At 45.9% G+C, this 16,439-nt stretch overlaps 1 long non-coding RNA gene across 1 annotated transcript; it reads left to right on the top strand.

Moving 5' to 3' along the window:
* The first annotated feature begins 482 nt into the window (after positions 1–482).
* On the top strand, positions 483–15,236 carry LOC116981353. Its single transcript, XR_004414214.1, has 3 exons — positions 483–704; positions 14,071–14,146; positions 14,466–15,236. It is a non-coding gene; the product is annotated as an uncharacterized LOC116981353 (long non-coding RNA).
* The last annotated feature ends 1,203 nt before the right edge of the window (positions 15,237–16,439 follow it).

Consider the following 16,439-nt stretch of genomic DNA (forward strand, 5'->3'; position numbering starts at 1 on the left):
TGACTGGCATCTTTCCTATAGCTTGGTGACTAAATCTGAACACAATACTTATGCAGCACCACCAACATCGTGAACATCAACGGGCAGAGATTTCAGGGGGTCACCAGAAATCGAGGAGATGACAGGCAGAGCGAGGGGTGAGGGTCTTGCTTCACAAGAATGAGAATCTTAATAATTGTGCATTGCAATATTTTCACACTGTTGGAGGGAAGTGATTAATAATTGTGCAGCGCAATATCTACACACACACACACACACACTTTTCCAGGAAGGTGATTCATAATTTGGCGTTGTACAATTTCCCACACACACTTTTCCACGAAGACGGTTAATAATTGTGCCTGGCAATATGTTCTCTCTCTCTCGCACACACCTTCCAGGAAGGCGATGAATAATTTGGCATTGCAATATTTCCACACGCGGGCTGGCCGTGCATTAACTCGCCGTGTGTTTAATTAACTGCGTGCGGACTTTTGCAAACCTTGCGTCCGCGATGGAAGTCGCCGAGAATTTGGGATCCCAGGGAAAAGTGACGAGCGGCTTCAGCTCCAGCTTCCCGAGGCAACAACTTGGCTGGTGAACCCCACCGCCGGGCTGTCACCCTCCCCGTGGAGTTGGGGCGGGGAGTGGACGGAAACTTTTACCGTCACGGGCGGCGGGCAGACGTGGGGTCGTCCAGGGCCCGGGTTCCCCCAGCCAGCGCGGTGAGGGAGACACTCACTCACTCACTCAGTGTTAGTTTAGTTGCCTCCCCTCCACATCCCCCTGTTGCGCAACCTCCGCCGACCGGGGGGCGGGGGTTAGAGAGGACGGGGGTAGAGACGTCCCTCCCTCCCGTTGGCCGGGTGGCGGCCGGGGCACAGGGTGGGTCGGTCTTCACTCACTCACCCACCCACCGTCGGCGGACGGTGCAGCGACGCCGGGTCTGTCTGTCGGTCGGTCGCGAATGTTCCACGGGGGCCGGGGGCTGCGCGCGCTGCCTGATCGCCCGCTCCCTTCAACTCAACTCGGCTCAGCGCGCGCTCGCTCGCTCTCTCTCTCTCTCTCTCCCCCAGCCCGCGTGCGCGCGCGCTCGCTCTCTCTCTCTCCCCCAGCCCGCGTGCGCGCGCCGCCGCCGCCGCCACCGCCCGTTCAGCCTGGCTCGTGCACGCGCGCACGCGCTCCTCCCCCTGTAGTCACACCAGCTCATGCGCTTCTGCCGACGCCGCCGCCACCTCCCTCTCTTCACCTCACTCCTCCCTCTGTCTTTACCTCACTCCTCCCTCTCTCACCACCTCACTACTTACTACTTCCTCCCTCACTCACTCACTCACTCGTGCGTGCGTGCATTTGCTAGCGGGTCTTGTTTCCGCGCTGTATCTCTTAAACGAAACACGGCTCATGCTCTCCCTCCCTACCTCGATTTTCTCCTTCTCTCCCTTGCTCCATATCTCTCCTCCCTCCCCAGTGTCTACCCCCCCCCCCCTCCAGCGCACGTGCATATGTCTACCCTCACACGTGCATGTGTCTACCCCCTCACACACATGCATGTGCATCCTACCCCCATGTGCATGTGTCTACCCTCCACACACATGCATGTGTCTACCCCCCTCACACACATGCATGTGTCTACCCCCCTCACACACATGCATGTGTCTACCCCCTCACACACATGCATGTGTCTACCCCCTCACACACATGTATGTGTCTACCCCCTCACACACATGCATGTGCATCCTACCCGCATGTGTCTACCCCACACACATGCATGTGTCTACCCCCTCACACACATGCATGTGTCTACCCCCTCACACACATGCATGTGTCTACCCCCACACACATGCATGTGTCTACCCCCCCCCTCACACACATGCATGTGTCTACCCCCTCACACACATGCATGTGCATCCTACCCGCATGTCTACCCCACACACATGCATGTGTCTACCCTCCACACACATGCATGTGTCTACCCCCTCACACACATGCATGTGTCTACCCCCTCACACACATGCATGTGTCTACCTCCCTCACACACATGCATGTGTCTACCCCCTCACACACATGCATGTGTCTACCTCCCTCACACACATGCATGTGTCTACCCCCTCACACACATGCATGTGCATCCTACCCGCATGTGTCTACCCCACACACATGCATGTGTCTACCCCCCTCACACACATGCATGTGCATCCTACCCGCATGTGTCTACCCCACACATGCATGTGTCTACCCCCTCACACACATGCATGTGTCTACCCCCTCACACACATGCATGTGTCTACCCCCTCACACATGCATGTGTCTAATCCCTCACACACATGCATGTGTCTACCCCCTCACACACACACATGCATGTGTCTACCCCCCTCACACACATGCATGTGTCTACCCCCCCCCCCCCCCCACACACACACATGCATGTGCATCCTCCCCACTTGTGCATGTGTCCATCTCCCCCAGCACGTGTGTGTCTCTCTTCTCCCCCCTCCCCCCCGTGTGTATATGTGTGAATAGGAAGCCGCTCGGCCCCTAGGGACCAGTATCAGGTTGCAGGACGCGCTTCTCTCATTGAGGACAACGCAGGTGGTGTGGGCGGTTGCCCAGCTTTGCAAAAGCGACACCAGGTGAACCGGAGACGGGGGTAATTTTTATTTTAAATTTGCAGCCTGACTCTTCCTTACTGGGCCACGCGTGGAGCTTGCCAGCTGAGCCCCTGGGACCCGATCCACTGAGCAACTTCTGCATGTGTGCTGGGGGAATGTCCCACTTGGAAAATTGTTGTAAAATTGTGTGCTGGAGGAACTCTTTGGGTCAGGTAGCATCTGTGGAGGGAATAGACAGATAACGTCTCAGTCTGAAGCAGTCCCCGACCTTAAACGTCAATTATCCATTCCTTCCACAGTAGCTTCCTTTTGTCCTCTTCACAACTTAATTTCGGGAAGAAACTCAGCAGGTCTTTATAAATTTTGATTTCAGGTCTCAGCAGATTTTATAAATCGCCCATGGTTCCCGTTCAGACTTCGGTCTGAATGACAATAAAGGAAACACTGTAACCCTGTAGGAATCTGGGAAGATGTGTCTGATCCACTGAGTTACTTCAGCACTTTGTGTTTTAAGCGAAGATTAATAGTTGACTCACACCAGTGTATCACCTTTAGGGTGCCTGTGATGGCTCCAAGATATGAATACCACTGCTCAAATGTGGTCCTTAGAATTATTGTTTGGTGGACATAACGTCCCCAAGTCTATAGGGAGGTTTCACGGCAGTCGGGTCACGACCCATGACCCGTACTGTTGCTAGGCTACTCCAAATGGATTACACGCGATGAACTGCAGGTAGGCACTTACCATTGTTTCCAGCGTAGCGGACCCGTTAAAACCCGCTGAAATTGTCAATTTTTGCGCTGTAAATAATTATGGAAATCGGGATAAGCGTGTGAGACATTTAGCCTACTTCAGAATTCCAAAAGTGAGGAGAAATGACGGCAGATAGAAGCGAAAGCTGAAGGGACAACAACAGACATCGTGCTTGGCGAACATTGGCTCACTGCATTTCATCAACTAAGGTGTTTTTTCTTGATTCCTTTGGCATCTAAAAAGTTTCAGAAGTGATAAATCTGGCTGTAAATTTTATAAATCGCCCATGGTTCCCGTGGGTTTTTACATACAAAATGAAAACGCATCTGAAGAAAAATTTACAGCCAGATTTATCACTTCTGAGAATTTTTAGATACCAAAGGAATCAAGAAAAAACACAAATAATGCCTTACTTGATGAAATGCAGTGAGCAAACGCGATAATTCCCAATATTTTCAATGTTTACCAAGCACTTTAGCTGCGGTAGTCCCTTCAGTTCTCGCTTCTCTATACCTTCATTTCGCTTCACGTTTGGAATTCTAAAGTTGGGTACATGTCTCTCACACTCCCACAATTTTTTTCAGCGCAAAAATTCAACATTTTGGCGGTTTTTAACAGGTAGGAAAGTACGCGTTTCTAGCATTAATAACATATACCGGAAGTGACGGATGTCTTCCAGTTGGATTTAACGGCTCCGTGCATCGAGCCCTATGACCCAGTGACCCTTCGTGCAATCACCCTATATAGTTCAGCGCCTGTTTAACAGCCAGATGATGTTAGGGAAGAAGCTGCTTCTGAACCTGGAAACTCAGCAGGTCAAGAAGCATTTGTCTGACCCACTGAGTTACTCCAGCACTTTGTGCTTTAAGCAAAGATTAATAGTTGACACACACTACTGTAGAAACATAGAAATAGGTGCAGGAGTAGGCAGCACTGCCAATCAATATGATCATGGATGATCATCCAAAATCAGTACCCCGTTCCTGCTTTTTCTCCATATCCCTCGATTCTGTTAGCCCTAAGAGCTAAATCTAACTCACCAGGATGCCTGTGCTGGCTCCAATATATGAATACCACTGTTCAGTGACCATAGCGTAACTCAAATGTGGGCCTCAGAATTCGTGTTTGGGAGAGAGGGCATTGCAACGTTTAATTTGCACTAACATCCCACGCTCCTGATAGATGCTGAGCTCTGAAAGGAAATTTGCAAAGAGGGCGACAGTGGAAGGAATGGACAGATGACGTTTCAGGTCGGGGCCCTTATTCAGACTGTACTATCTCCTATCCATTCATTCCACAGATGATGTCTGACCCTTTACTCAAGATTTCCGTATCTGCACTTCCTTGTGTCTATTAACCACCACTGGAATCACGGGAAGATTGGTCACTGAAGAAAATAGAAGCCCTATATTATAAACATTTTATTTTCAAATTTCAGGTAGCCCACTCCCCCTGTGCTCCTCTCCCAATCCCACGAGTTCTTCCGGGGCTTCTCTCCCTTTCTTTGTGTTTTCCATTCCTCCCTTCAGTTCAGTTCAGTTTAGTTTATTGTCACGCGTACAACAACAAAAAAACATGATTAGTACAATCGATTCATTTACAGTGTAAGTAAATACACTCTACCCCCTATTGTTACATAGAATCATCACCTTCCCCACCTGGTTCCATTTGCTCATCACCCACACACATATATCCCTGGGTTTCTCCATCTTTGGTCACCTTTCCTATTTTCTCCCCCATCTGGTTCCGACTGCCCATTATACCTCCCTTATAGACAATAGGTGCAGGAGTAGGCCATTTGGCCCTTCGAGCCAGCACCGCCATTCAATGTGATCATGGCTGATCATCCACAATCAGTACCCCGTTCCTGACTTCTCCCCATATCCCTAACTCTGCTATTTTTAAGAGCTCTATATCTAACAAAGGAGGAGGACTGACTAAACTTTTTTGCCTTCCACCACAGTGAAGAATGCTGTTTTTTATTTTTTTATTTCAAAATAGACTTTATTCAGGTAATAAATATATACAAGACAGGAACCGTGCAAAAAATTCATCCGATATTTTCGGAGGCTGTACAAATAGTTCAATCCAGTCTATATACATTTCTCAGATTTCACAAATCTGTCCCCCACTCGTGCCACTCATGTGGCCCCCTGGTGTGGGATACCTTCCCTTATTTTGAGGGGCGTCGCCACCATACCATGCCCCCCATGTCCAGCAGCGGAAGGACCCTAGACTGTGGTCCTCCCCCACCGAGCCTTGGCATTGGCTGCACCAAGCTTCAGTGCGTCCCTCAGCACGTACTCCTGCAGTCTGCAGCGGGCCAATCGGCAACATTCCCTGACGGACATCTCGCTCTGCTGGGTGATGAACAACGCTCGGGCAGACCAAAGAGCGTCTTTCACAGAGTTGATGACCCTCCAGCAGCACTCGATGTTAGCCTCTGACATAACCTCACATTTATCCACATTAAACATATCCTCACATTTATCCACATTAAACTGCATCTGCCATGCAGCTGCCCACTCACCCAACCTGTCTGAGTCACCCTGCATCCTCATAGCATCCTCCTCGCAGTTCACACTGCCACCCAGCTTTGTGTCATCTGCAAATTTGCTAAAATGTTACTTTTAATCCCTTCATCCAAATTATTAATATATATTGTAAATAGCTGCGGTCCCAGCACCGAGCCTTGCAGTACTAATCACTACCTGCCATTCTGAAAGGGACCTCTTAATCCCTACTCTTTGTTCCTGTCTGCCAACCAATTTTCTATCCATGTCAGCACCCTACCCCCAATACCATGTGCTCTAATTTTGCCCACTAATCTCCTATGTGGGACCTTATCAAATGCTTTCTGAAAGTCCAGGTATACGACATCCACTGGCTCTCCCTTGTCCATTTTCCTAGTTACATCCTCAAAAATTTCCAGAAGATGTCAAGCATGATTTCCCCTTCGTAAATCCATGCTGACTCGGACCGACCCTGCTACTGCTATCCAAATGTGCTGCGATTTTCATCTTTTATAATTGACCCCTGGGTTGTTAGCTGCCCAAGCAAAATATGAGATGCTGTTCCTCCAATATGTGTTTTGCCTCATTCTGACAATGGAGGAGGCCTCGGACAGAAAGGTCAGTGTGGGCATGGGAATTAAAGTGTTTAACAACCAGGCGGACTGAGCAAAGGTGTTCAGTAAAATGATCGCCCAGTCTACATTTGGTCTCGCCGATGTATAAGTGTCCACATCTTGAACAACGGATACAGTGGATGAGGTTGGAGGAGCACCTCTGCCTAACCTGAAAAGACTGTCGGGGTCCCTGGACAGAGTCAAGGGAGGAGGTATAGAAATATATAAAATTATGAAAGGACTGGACAAACTAGATGCAGGAACAATGTTCCCAATGTTGGGGGAGTCCAGAACCAGAGGCTACAGTCTAAGAAAATTAAAACTAAAATGAGGAAAAACCTTTTCACCCAGAGAGTTGTGAATTTGTGGAATTCTCTGTCACTGTAGAGGCCAATTCACTGGATAAATTTAAAAGAGAGTTAGATAGAGCTCGAGGGGCTAGCGGGAATCAAGGGATATGGGCAGAAGGCAGGCACGGGATACTGATTGTGGTTGATCAGGCATGATCACAATGAATGGTGGTGCTAGCTCGAAGGGCCAAATGGCCTCCTGCACCTATTTTCTATGTTTCTATCACAGTTGTTGCATTTCCTGCGGTTGCAGGAGAAGGTACCTGGGGAGGGGGTGGTCTGGGTGGGAAGGGATGAGTTAACCAGGGAGTTGCGGAGGTCTCTGTGGAAGGCAGAAAGGGGTGGGGATGGGAAGATACGACGAGTGGGATCCCGTTGGAGGTGGCAAAAATGTCGGAGGATTATGTTTATGTGACGGCTCATGGGGTGAAAGGTAAGGACTGGGGGTCTCAGTTACTCCTGCATTTTGTGTCCACCCTACAGAGATGCTGCTTTTAACACTAATGCAATTATCAAGAAAGCTCATCAGCGCCTCTACTTCCTGAGAAGATTACGGAGAGTCGGTTTGTCAAGGAAGACTCTCTCTAACTTCTTCAAATACTGAAGAAGGGTTTCGGCCCGAAACGTCGCCTATTTCCTTCGCTCCATAGATGCTGCTGCACCCGCTGAGTTCCTCCAGCAATTTTGTGTACCCTCTCTCTAACTTCTACAGGTGCACAGTAGAGAGCATGTTGACTGGTTGCATCGTGGCTTGGTTCGGCAATTTGTGTGCCCTGGAGAGGAAAAGACTACAAAAAGTAGTAAACACTGCCCAGTCCATCATCGGCTCTGACCCTCCTTCCATCGAGGGGATTTATCGCAGTCGCTGCCTCAAAAAGGCTGGCAGTATCATCAAAGACCCACACCACCCTGGCCACACACTCATCTCCCTGCTACCTTCAGGTAGAAGGTACAGGAGCCTGAAGACTTCAACAACCAGGTTCAGGAATAGCTACTTCCCCACAGCCATCAGGCTATTAAACCTGGCTCAGACAAAACTGATTATTTAATAATAATAAAAATTAAAAAGATTAAATAATATTCTGTTATTTGCACTTTATCAGTTTATTTATTCATGTGTGTATATATTTATATCATGGTATATGGACACTCTTATCTGTTTTGTAGTAAATGCCTACTATGTTCTGTGTGCTGAAGCAAAGCAAGAATTTCATTGTCCTATACAGGGACACATGACAATAAACTCACTTGAACTTGAACTTTTAGACTTTAGAGATACAGCGTGGAAACAGGCCCTTCTGCCCACCAATTCCATCCTGACCTGCGATCACCCTGTACACTAGTACTATCCTACACACTAAATCCAATTAACCTACAAACCTGCATATCATTGGACTGTGGGAGGAAACCGGAGCACCTGGACAAAACTCACGAGGTCACAGGGAGAATGTACAAACTACAAAACTGCACAGGACTTCTGCCTGTTATGCATGGAACTGTTGACTTTGCCTGATTGCAGGCAGCCATTGACTGTACACCTGCAGCAACAAGGTCCCCCATTAATAATGCAGTCCTTATCCTCAGCAGAAAAAGTTTTCATTCTTTCAATGTTCAGGTATTGTGAATAATCAGATTTTGCTAACGATGAATGCCATGTTTCCAGGAAGAATACATGGTTTCTTCCTGCTCTGGGAGACACACCCCCATAGTTGTCAGCGATAAGGATCTTGGGAAGATCATCAGCCATGCACTTAAAATATTTATACCGCATTAAATATGCTACAGATATATGGGTTTGGTGTTGAAAACTTTGGAGAAAATGTCTCTTAGACCACAAAACATGGGAGCAGAATTAGGCCATTCAGACCATCGAATCGCCTCCGTCATTCAATCGTGGCTGATCTATTTTTCCCTCTCGACCTTATTCTCCTGCCTTCTCCCTGTAGCCTTTGACGCCATTACTAATCAAAAAACTCCATCTCCGCCTTAAGAATTACCCAATGTAATAAGATGAGCAGGATGTGTAGAAAGGAACTGCAGATGCTGGTTTATACCGATGATAGACCACAAAGTGCTGGATGGAGTAACTCAGTGGGTCAGGCAGCATCACCAGTGAGGAAGGAATGGGTCAGGGATCAGCAAGATAACCCTTCTCTCCAGAGATACTGCCTGTCCTGCTGAATTACTCCAGCATTACTCCCCTTACTTAACTTGCTCCTGATATCCATTGCTCTTGATCATCTTACCACAGCTGCTGAGTGCCACTACAAACCAGAGCCACACAGGTATCACAATAGTGGTGAACTCCAGTAGTCTTCTAAAAGTAAGATTCCCATGCCTGCAACAGTTTCAAGGCTTCCTGCAGTATATCTACTTCAGGTGCTGAAAATTCATTGTTGGCCGCATGCTGCACAACCTAGCAATCACAGCCATTGTCAGAGCTTTTTGACGGATCTGGATCTGTACTCGCTGGATCAGGGGGGATCACATAGAAACCTGCCATATAATGAAAGGAATAGAGTGGATGCAGAGAGCATGCTTTCGCTAGTGGGAGAGTCTAGGACCCAGGCACAGCCTCAGAATAAAAGGACGTGCCGTGAGAAAGGAGACGAGGAGGAATTTCTTTAGCCAGAAGATGGTGAATATGTTGAATTTCAATGCCACAGGTGATTGTGGTTGCCAAGACATTAGGTATTTTTAAAATGGTGATTGATAGGTTCTTGATTAGTAAGGGAGTCAAAGGTTACAGAGAGAAGGCAGGAGAATGGGGTTAAGAAGGAAGGATAGATCAGTCATGATTGACAATAGACAATAGGTGCAGGAGTAGGCCATTTGGCCCTTCGAGTCAGCACCGCAATTCAATGTGATCATGACTATCATGACTAAAAGAAATTGAATGGTGGAGTAGACTCGATGGACCGGATTCTGCTCCTATGATTTATGAATGTATGAGCATGAAAAAAGGCAGCCCGTGACTGTTCTTGAAAAGGAGGGAATGAGATTATTATGTGTCATCTGGGTTCTCTCAGCTGGTAAACTATGCTGATGTTAATGACTGCAGTGTGGGGAGCAGGGCTCACTTTGTCTGCATTTGGAGCTACAATTTAGTATACTTAGTCAGAATCATAGAGTGATACAGAGTGAAAACAGGCCCTTCGGCCCAACTTGCCCACACCAGCCAATATGTCCCAGCTACACTAGTTCCACCTGAATGCGTTTGCCCATTTTACTCCAAATTTGTCCTATCCATGTACCTGTCCAAATGTTCCTTAAACGTTGTAATAGTACCTGCCTCAACTACCTTCTCTGGCAGCTCATTCCATACACCCACCACCCATTGTGTGAAAAGGTTACCCCTCAGATTCCTATTAAATAATTTCCCCTTCACCTTGGTCCTCGATCCCCCTACTCTGGGCAAGAGACTCTGTGCATGTACCCGATCTATTCCTCTCATGATTTTATACACCTCTATAAGATCACCCCTCATCCTCCTGCACTCCAAGGAGAGAGAGACCCTGCCTATTCAACCTCTGCCTATAGCTCAGACCCTCTAGTCCTGGCAACATCCTCGTAGGAAACACAAGAAAAAAGCATCTATCTGACGCCACAGTGGTATAGAGCTGCTGCCTCACAGCGCCAGAGATGCGGGTTCAATCCTGTCCACGGGTGCTGTCTGTACGGAGTTCTCACATTCTCCCTGTGACCATGTGGGTTTTCTCTGGGTGCTCCGGTTTCCGCCCACACTCTAAAGATATGCAGGTTTGGAGGTTAATTGGCTTCTATAAAATTGTAGGGTGTGAAACTGCGATAGTACTATGCTATGTACCGAGTGTGTAGGATGCGAAACTGGGATAGCATAGTACTATTGTCAGTCGGTCAAAGGGCCTGTTTGCCACTCTGTTTCTCTAAACTAAAGCTAAATCCTCACTGAGTCACTATTTGCCATTCAGGGTGAGGTTTTGTGGTGTTCTGCTGGGACTTCCTCTTGGGAACCTTCCACACCCAGAGAACACCACAGGGTTCATCAATCGGCAGAGAAGAAACATCTGACCACAGACTCAGAAAATTGACGAGTATGCGTTAAAATGGAGGGGGAGACTGTACACTACAAAGATGGGGCCATTAAATCAGTGTGGGATAAAATAATACCAGTGATCCCACACCTAATCCTGAACTGTAAAGTGTTGTTGACTCTCAAGATTTTAATGTTAGTGTTGTTAACATAGAAACATAATAGGTGTTGATGTTGACATAGTAACACAGGGATATTGCTGACATATTTATACATAATTATTGTAAGTAATAGTTATTATGCTAAATATATGCTTGCACCGATCGAGCTGCCTGGGTGAAATTAGGTGACCTCCACGACCCATGCTTTACCTGTAAGGCCCGAAGTGTCGCTTTCTGGCAATTTTTGCAGGCAAAAATGTGAACACATCCTTGTGTACACGCGTGTCCCGTTCTGTAAACATGACCACCACCCGCGTGCACACGTGTGTCCTGACCCGCAAATGCGTTCACCACCCGTATGTGCACGTATGTCCTGGTCTGCGAATGTGACTCCTGAGCCACTCGCATGAACAATGTGAAAGACGGGAGCAAGATTCAGTCCCCCGTCCCCCCCCCCCCCCCCTCCAGCCTGTACACTGTCATAGAATGGCAGAGCACGGAAACAGGCCCTTTGGCCCAACTTGCCCATGCCGTCTGTAATGCTGATCGATGCATTCGCCCTGCTTCCCTTCATACCTTTCCCCTAACCATGTACCTGTATGAATCTCATTCAAACACTGTCATTGTGCCCATCCTTGATAGACACAAAATGCAGGAATAACTCAGTGGGTCAGGCAGCATCTCGGGAGAAAATAGATAGATGATGTTTCAGGTTGGGACCCTTCTTCAGGTACTTGCTTTCATAACTTAGGTCATTGAATATAAGAGTCATGAAGACCTGAAGCTGCTTTATAGGACTTTGATTAGTTGCATCTGGAGCATTGCGTTCAGTTCTGGTTGACTCACTACAGGAAGGACATGGAGGCTTTGGAAACGGTGCCGAGGAGATTTACCAGAATTATGCCTGGTTCAGGGAGGTATTAGCAACACGGAGAGGTTGGACAGAATGGGATTGTTTTCTCTGGAACGCAGGAGGTTATGTTTAATTTAGTTTAGTTTATTGTCACATGTACTGAGGTACAGTGAAAAAGCTTTTGTTGCGTGCTATCCAGTCAGCAGAAAGACAATACATGATTATAATCGAGCCATTTACAGTGTGTAGATCATCATCGTCATCAGCGGTCACTCGAAACGAGTATGACTGTCCTCTTTTGGGAGGACGCCTTGCGTGACTTTGTTTAACGTGGGGAGACTGGTGCACAGACTGCCACCACACAGTTCCTGACAGATCTGGGTCAGGATCCAGTGGCATGGAGTCCAAGACGACCGAGGACCCTTTTCTGCTGCAGCCTTCATCCGCCTTCCCAGCCATTGTGACGCTCCACTAAGGTCAGCCATCGTCCTTCGCCTGTTCCACCATTGAGGTTTTGGTTGGATTGCTCTTTGTCAGGGACCTCCCCCTCGACCTTACCGCCATGGGTGGCCCTACCAGGAGCATAGCTCCAGACGACATCGCTCTCAGGATCTCAGGACCACACAAGCTTCTCCACCACGACAAGGTGACAATCCACGGAGAAGTAGATACATGACAAGGGAATAACGTTTAGTGCAAGTTAAAGCCAGTCCAAGGATAGCCCGAAGGTCAAGGATAGCCCGAGGGTCAACAAAGAGGTAGATCTGACCGCTGAAGGAATCTACCTTTAAGGCGTTGATCAGAGGGGGAGACCTGATAGAAGTATATAAAATCATGTGGCATAGAATGAAAAGACAGACAGAATCTTTTTCCCAGGAAGGAAAAATATTAGAGGGCATAGCTTTAAGGTGAGAGGAGTAAAGTTTGAAGAAGATGTGTGGGCATGGTTTTTACTTAGAGGGTGATGGGTGTCTGGAATGCACTGCCTGTGATGGTGGTTAAGGCAGAGGTATTTTGGAGACTTTTGCATGGGAACATGGATACGCAGGGAATGGAGAGATGTGGAGTTGGGTTTGGCACAGTCATTGCAGGCCAATGGACCTGTGTTCTTGTGCTGTGCTGTTTTACGTTCTATGATTCTTTGCACCGAGAATGTCGAGGGTTATTTGCTGCACATTTCCCAAAGTTCCAGTATCCAGTTGTCCCATGTATACAGCTGAATATCCCAACATGCTCCTTCTTTCTTCTTCATCTTCTTTAAACCTTTTTACATGCAGGATATACAGTATGAATGTAAGCATTCACAAAACACTGTGTCCTTTCAAATTGTGTCTCTTTGGCACTCTTGAACCAATCAACCAAAACCTCTGTTTCCGCTTGATGGAAACTACGATTATCTACAGTTCTAATACACTGACCCATACATCTTCTCCAAATGTGGATAATGTGATTCCCACATCTCGGTCCTGATCTTTTAAGGGCATCACACATGAGCAACAATTGTGACATTGATATTACAGGTCATCACTGCTGACTGGAGACAACACAGATTAAAAAGCTCCCAGGGTCAGCCTCAACTCTGCCTCAAAGAGACCAGAGGGTGGTGAATCTTAGACCGGGCCGAGGCAGGATTTAGGGCTTAGTTTTTGAGTTTTGTGATACACCTCTGCAAAGTACCTACATATGTGTTAGATATGTCAAAAAAAGGGTATATCAAGGATACATAAAATGCTCCCACGTTTGAAAATTGGGCGTTAAGGATTAACGGTCAAAAATAAAGAAAAAGTTAAATTTGGTTGCTAAGGACATATTTCTCCTTAGCAACGGTAACATATGTACCTTAAAATTACCTAAAAATGTACTATATTTGTTAGATATGTGTTTACACAACAAAATGACCCCCCCCCCCCCCCACACACACACACACACACACACACATCCACTCCCCCCCCATCCACACATTCCAAATGCTATATTTCTCATACATTTTCTCAGCAAAAACGTTTGCTACCATTTACACACCAGTCTCAATATCAAGTCACACTAGGAAAAAATACCAATACGTAAAGCTTGAAATAAGCACCTTTCAAAAAGAAGCCAAGATCATTTTACTGAGTCAGTAGTGCTTTAACCTCGGCAGCACTCAAATCTTCCACAAACACCAAATCACTCTCATTGATAAGTGAGGATTTCATGAATCTCAAAAATTGATACGTCTTTTGCAGCCTCTTTTTCAAATTCCATGATTTGTACCCTGGAATGGTTACTCCCTCTACATCCTGAACACATTTCCGAAACAAGGTTAGTAATTTCTTTAACCTCAACACTTCTCAATTTCGAATTATTCCACTCTCTACAACTGACTCACAAATTCGAGTATACCCTTCCTGATACATGTCTTTCTCTGGACTCTCTTTTTGCTGCCTACTAAGAAACGTTGTGTAGCTTTGATAACAACATAAATGATATCTTACTTCTAGTGCAACAAGATCCTGCCCCCGAATGTGCAGGAGAATTCCCTCATCTTTTCGCATTTCTGCAGCAAGGAGAAGTTTACCAGCGGTTAAAGTTTCACATTGTATCAGTTTCTCCCTTTTCCTTTTTCTTGTGTACCGCTCAGTGATGGTCTTGTCCTTTCTGCATATGATGCACTGAGGAGGCAGAAGGTGGGCAGATCTGCGGTGAGAGGATGCAACAGGAGGATCAGATCCCTTTACGCGTTGAACGCTGATCTTGGAGGGAAGTTCTTCTTCTTCTTCGACTGGTGGTCGCAGCTGGATTGAAATATAAAAAATAACAGAAGCAAAATACAAAGATTGTACAAAGATAAGAGGTGATTAAAGACTCTGTTGTGACCTATGAAGATGAATAATTATGTAATTTGAAAAAAAGTATTTCAGCTCTCATTGGGTTAAATAAATTTAAAAACCCGAGGTAATTATTTTTTTCAATATCAAAGAAGATAACAGGAAAACAAAATTATGATTCCATTTCATTAGGCGTGGATGAGTGGACAACGTCCACAATATTGTCATTATGTTGTGATCATTCTTGTTTATGTCTTCACTTCTATATCAATATTTGCAAAGAAATTCAAGAATTGGGATGGACGTATCAAAATGTATCTCCAATTTGTGACGGTGCAATTACTAGTCACTTCTACTGTCTCTTCATTGTTTGATATTTCATTGATGTTCGATACAAAATGACAGGGTTGTCTCTGATCGTAACTACCTATTTTGTGTGTGTATGTGAAGAATATTTTTACTTGTCAATACTTGAACAAAACAAAATGATAGAGTATCATAAGTGCAATGTCACAGAATTTATTGAACCCCCAATTTCTAAAACCATTAATAAAGAATAAAGCCCTTTATAGAGGCACATAAAACAATGTGTAAGTTTGTTATTACATTCTGCTGATGGAGGTCATTCAGTAGTTAGTACCAATCATGAGTTTAATTTAAAAATTATACCGTCTCTACCCAGGTTGCCAACCATTCAGTGCCACAAAAGAAAAAAATATTGCTGCTATCGTTAGGTCAACTTCCACAATAATGCCAAGATGATGACATGTACCAGTACCGCAGTCCACACTTTGTGACGATAATACGAGGCAAGAAATTACATCCAATAACCTAGATCTAAACCTCTAAAAATAAGACCTATTCTATAGAACATAAATGAAAGTCTAGACCAATTTGATTAGAAAAAAAACACAAATGATTACGGCAACATCATGTCAGCGAGGTCTTACTCTTTTTACTTAGGCCCTGCATCATGATTTGGTATTCTTTTTTTTTGAGGGGGTGTGAAGCATAAGGCCCCAAGTAAGAGAAAGTAAAAGTTATGTTTAATAGCACTTGAATTGCGTTTTGCTGCGAATTGAACTAAACTGTTGAGAAAGTGGGCGAAAAGGGTGATAGAGAAGAGCGAGAGAGAAAGAGGGAGAGAGGGAGGGAGAGAGGCAAAACAGACACTGACATGACTGAGACAGGCATGGTATTGATTCATTGGGCCACACAAATTTCAGTGTGCGTGGGCTGTACTTAGGAACCCGCATGTGTGTGGAACATGCACAAAAAAACTCTTTCAGGCTACACTGTTTATGTAGGAGGGTGTAAATAATCAAGGAAAATATATTCTCTGTAAATCTACTTACCTTCATTTGCCTGATTTTCCCTTTACTGCCTCTTCTGGGCTCTTTCAATCTTCGATTTGTCCCCGAAATGCATGAAACATGCACGGTGACAACCCACTGATGTTGGAGGTACATCAAGGATTTCTTGTGCCAAAACCAAACTCAAATGAAAATTTTCAAAGGCATTCTTGACAATTTCCCCTTCTGTGGACCTGAGATATTTCCACTGGTGCACGCTCACAATGAATTTTTCCTAACTTGTTCAGAAAAAATAACTATTCTGTCAGTATCTTTAGAGACCACTCAGTGCATACAGCATAGGTACACAAAATTGCTGGGGAAACTCAGCGGGTGCAGCAGCATCTATGGAGCGAAGGAAATAGGCGACGTTTCGGGCCGAAACCCTTCTTCAGACCGCATACAGCATTCCATGTTATCACTCTGTTGTCACAG

Source organism: Amblyraja radiata, chromosome 15 (assembly GCF_010909765.2).
Source record: "Amblyraja radiata isolate CabotCenter1 chromosome 15, sAmbRad1.1.pri, whole genome shotgun sequence".
Classification (NCBI taxonomy): Eukaryota; Metazoa; Chordata; class Chondrichthyes; order Rajiformes; family Rajidae; genus Amblyraja; species Amblyraja radiata.